Source organism: Myotis davidii, unplaced genomic scaffold (genome assembly GCF_000327345.1).
Source record: "Myotis davidii unplaced genomic scaffold, ASM32734v1 scaffold621, whole genome shotgun sequence".
Classification (NCBI taxonomy): Eukaryota; Metazoa; Chordata; class Mammalia; order Chiroptera; family Vespertilionidae; genus Myotis; species Myotis davidii.
Genome location: NW_006291207.1, coordinates 177,852 through 182,917, shown reverse-complemented (window position 1 = coordinate 182,917; position 5,066 = coordinate 177,852). Strand labels below are relative to the sequence as shown.

The 5,066-nt window shown below is 33.7% G+C and overlaps 1 long non-coding RNA gene across 1 annotated transcript in view; it reads right to left on the bottom strand.

Moving 5' to 3' along the window:
* Positions 1–875: 875 nt before the first annotated feature.
* Positions 876–5,066, bottom strand: part of LOC102769406 — an 8,933-nt gene continuing 4,742 nt past the window's right edge. The window contains exon 3 of the long non-coding RNA XR_001513961.1: positions 876–896. This is a non-coding gene — a long non-coding RNA (uncharacterized LOC102769406). The remainder of the gene's footprint in view (positions 897–5,066) is intronic.

Sequence of the window (5,066 nt, the reverse complement as noted above, 5' to 3'; positions counted from 1 at the left end):
AAAACACTGTATCAATTCCAGCTCTGAGATCCTGGCTGTCTGAAAGCAGGTTTCTGGGGTTTTGTTTAGCTTCTATATTTGTAACTATGTTTCAAACTGCAAGCTCAGAGGCCGTCAGAGGCAGGCGGGGAATGTTGGAGTCCTCCGCCACTGAAGCAAGCGAGCCTCTTGTTAGTTTCAAGCTGTCTGGCTGCCATCCGCCATCTTGGCTGGCAGTTAATTTGTATATCGCCCTGATTAGCCAATGGTCAGGGTAGCGGATGTACGCTAATTACCATGTTTCTCTTTTATTAGATAGGATTAGTCAGTTCTTATTATTGCAGTAGCTATGTGGTATAAAGTTGCTTAAAGCACTGAATTAGAGAACACTGAAACACTGCTCCTAAGCAAATGTGGTGTTAGTTTCCAGACACATCTAATCACAATATTTTTGTCTATCTATGAACAAAACCTACCTGTATTTGCATTTCTATTTTAATTTATGCCTAAATGAGCTCATGTAAAGAAAATCACTTGAAAGAAAAAGAATTGAGGTACTGACAGTGGAAGATTTAAAAATCAAATAACCTGTCTTCGTTGGAAAAAATTCATACATCAGAAATATTAAATTTACAAAACTTATCCAGTAAGTTGTTAATAAAATTATATTGACAGATGGATCTGTCCACATTGATTGCAACAGTAGGAGAAATCAGAGGTAGTATGGGAGAAACTGAATGACAAATGATGAGGCAAACTTCATCTGAGAAGATAACAAAGCAAAATGATAAAAATGTATATGTTAATTAAAAACATGATCATTGAGAGTAGAAGGCAAAGATAAAGAAAAAAATGAAAGAATGAAATACACAGTGAAATGTGTTAATTGGACTTGCCTTTTTCTTGTCCATTCTTACCTGAAAAATAAAAGAAAGAACCAGTTCATTAATGAGAGCACAATGTTAGGAAGGAGAATAAAAATTTGAAACCCTTTTATAGTTTGCTCCATGGTGTAAATTGATCTATACCTCTGGTTCATCAAACAGAGACAAAACTCTTTTACATTATCACACCTATGGTGCAAAAGGAATTAACACAATAATACAAGATAGCACAATGGGAGGAGATAAACTTTAGCATCTTCTGAGATAAACTGAATCAATCATTTGTGTTTCATTGGGCTTTCCTTTTTTTAAAATAAAGTGCAAACACTCTCACATATATGAGATAGATACTTAAAAAGCATATTTTTTAATACTTTTTGTGCTTGCTTTTATATGTTTTTTGGCTGCTACTAAATTCATGTATACATTAAAACACCCATCTGTCCATGACCGTTTCTGTAGCTATTGTCATATGAATCCTTCGCTGTAGATTAAATAGATATATTACTAAATTTCATTCCTTTTTGAAAAAAAATTATAATTAAAAAATATCAGTAGGAAGAGAAGGATGCTAAACCTTTAATGATTATATTAATGTTGTATGAAAAAAATATTTTAGATATATCTTAGGGTAACTTTTCATGCTATGAAATTAAAACTTTGTAATTGAGATATACTATTAATGACATTTTATTAAGTTATAATGACTTTCTTCAAACATAAAATAATTTCATTTTGAAAAACTAATGATTTTGTCAATGGAAATAAAAACAAAAGTAAAAACACAATGGCGGGAAAGAAAAAGGAAGAAACCTGTAAGATTATGCAAAATATTTGTATACTGCCAAAAACTTGGGTTATATAATCAAAGGCAATGGAACAGTGATCCTTGAGTTCACTCTCCAGCAATGAATGACTTCTGAATTTACACGTTATTTGACAGAACAATGAAAGTTTGGAGTCTTCTTCCATTTAATAAAATTTGGGGAATTATTGATAGTATAGTAATGGCCCCATCAACTTGAATACTTAAAAAGGTCCCAACTTAAAGGACATTTTCTAGAAATATATGAATGGTAACCATGTGCCTATTTTCCTAAGCTCCTTCATCTGACAATATTCATCGTGTAACTATGGCAAGTCCTTGGAAGACAGATGAAGACAATATTGTAGAGAAAGAAAGGTATGGAACCAAGTAGGGTGCAATGATAATGATGGAAGGTAACAAAACAGAAATGGAGATAAATTAATAAGAAACATGTTAATATCCAAAAATGGAGGTTGGAAAATTGTACATCCAGGAGAAGGGGAGCCAACATATAGAGAAAAAGACAGGGAATGGCAAATACACCAAGAAACAAGTCAAAGAGTTTTTGGATATAGGGTTGTCAGAAAAATATATAAAATAATTTCTTAAGATCATCTGGCAAATAAAATAAAAATATCTGTGTAGCACAAATGGTGTTGCTCAGTGTTTGAGCATCAACCTATGAACCGGGAGGCCACAATTTGATTCCCTATAAGAGCACATGCCCCAGTTTCAGGCTCAATCCCCAGTAGGCGACATGGAGGAGGCAAATCAATGATTCTCTCTCTCTGATGTTTCTATCTACCTCTCTATCCCTCTACCTACCTCTCCAAAATAAATAAAAATAAAATAAATATTTGAGTAAACACTGTGGAAAACAAGCATAAAGAATATTGGTTCTTTGAAAAAATTGAACATAATATTAAACATATTGGAATGTAGATAAACATATACACATGTATGCAGTAGTGTTGCAGTAGTCAAATGAAGCCTGTTAAATTCATGAAAAAAAAAATATTCCTAAACTCCATTCCCTCTGAAAATAAGTATACATCTAAAAAATATCAATAGGAAAATTAAAATGTTAAACCTTTAATGATTACATTGTCCCTTAAAAGACTTTTCTATTATATTTTAATTTGATTGCTCCTCATAGTATTCACATAAAAATTCAGAATTGATAGATATATTATCATTGAACTTTCTTTGTGATATACAATCTTTTCTATAAGAATTTTAAAGAGATTGAAGTTTTCATAATTAATATGTTTAATTATGAGTTTGGTAATACAAACTCAAAGAAAAAAGAACAAATTATATGTTTAGAAAGAAAAAAGAGAAAAAAATTGTACAATTTGTATTGTACAATTGTATTTGTATATATGGGGTCACTTTGGAATATATACAAGAACTGTGGGAGAATGAGACTCAAGTTCATACTTTGTCAATGAATGACATCAGATTTACGAAGCCTTTAGAGAACAAAGCATGGTGAATCTTCCATTGTGAAGTTTGGACTTTCTCATCTCACATATTTGAATACACAACTGATATTCTATTTTGAAAACCATGTGCTTATCAACCTAATGCCCTTCATCTCACCAAATGCTTAGTAAAATTATTGCAAGTCTCTGGAAAAAAGGGAAAAACAACAGGGAAAAAATGCTATAAAATGGGGGCGGGGGGGAGGGTGAAGAATTAGGAAAGAATGAAATGTGTAGGTAAATTAAATGGAGAGAAATTAACATGGGACAAGTTCATAACCAAAATACTGGGGTGAAAACAGTAGACTTCAAGGAAAAAATCAGGGCAACTGATGGCAGATAGAGTAAAAGGCAAAGAATATAAAAGACACCAAGAAAGCAATCAATTTAAAGGGGTTTGGGAGTAACAGATTGTCCCCAAAATTGTCAATTTTTTTCTGAGGTCTTTCTGAAAAACAAAAAGAAAAGATCAATGCAAATATTATGCCAAAGTAGCATGGAGGATATCCCAATTAAATCTATCAGGAGGCACATAAACACACAAATACATTGTACACACACACACACACACACACACGCATACACACACACACAGGCAGAGAGCTTTTTTGTCCAGAGAACATTTTGGGAAAAAAAAAATTGTAAATAAGCATACTAGAAGAGAATTTACTGAACTGAGAAATCATTTAGAAACATTATCTCTGTTATTATGTTTTAAAATAATCTTGATTTATTTTAACATTATTCTTTTATTGTTTTGTTTGTTTAGTATATTCTTTGCTGTTCTTATATCATATAAATTCTTGTTATTGTGGTAGCTGTGTTGCATAAAGCAGACACTAACATGGATTAAAGGTTCTGGAACTCTGATTCTTAAGAAAATAAAAGGATAAAAATAAAAGTTAAGTTTCTAGGAAACTCTATTTACAGCACATATGCCGATGGATTAATTTATAACATACCTTTATTGTATTTAAATTTGCATTTTAAGTCAGGCCTGAATGAAACTTAAGTAAACCACAAATGAAAGGAAAGTGAGTTTTAAATGGCAGTGGATGGATTTCAAAATCACATGACCTAAGCCTTTCTTGGAAATAGTCAGACATCACAAATTTTTAAAAATACCAAAGCTACACAGGTATATTATTAATAAATTTGCTTAACAGACAAGATTGAGTCTGCATTGATTGCAACAACAGCACAAACGGAAGAGGTTATGATAGGAGACAATGAATCACAAATTGAAAAAAGTAAGAAAAAATTAAGTGAAAAGATGTGTCTGGTGGAGTTGAGGAGGGTAATCGACAGTTGAAGACATATGTACAAGAAAGGATGAAACAACAAGTAAGGACAGGAAAGTAGATTCCTGACTTTCCTTTTTCCTGGCCACTCTTATCTAGAAAATGAAGGGGCGAGAGAAAATAATTCACTCAGAATGAAGGCACAATATCAAGAAGGAGTAGGACAGAAATTTGAAACCCTTTCATAGTTTACTCTCTGGTTAAAATTGTAGGATATTTTTGAGACTTGGGGACATAAGGTTCCAAAGGACATCTCGGCTGTTAGCGACAAGATTGGATTACGTCTTGCACATCTTGGTGAAAAATAAGCAAATACAGTTACCTGGTCAGAGGGGGACCACCCAGATCACAACTTCTCAGATCTATAAGGGACACACTCAGGGTGCAGTCTCAGTGAGCACCAAAGCCCCAGTGAAGCAAGTCGCGCCCCAGAAGGGTGTCTCCAGCACAGAAGTTCTCCCACTGCAGACACAGCTGATTCTCACAGCCACTTGGCCGGGAGGTCAATTCCTCCCAGTGATCCTACAACAACCAAGGCATAGCTACAACAAGACTGTGCACAAAGCCCACAAGGGGGTGCACCAAGAGTGTCCACCTCAGGTACATGGGG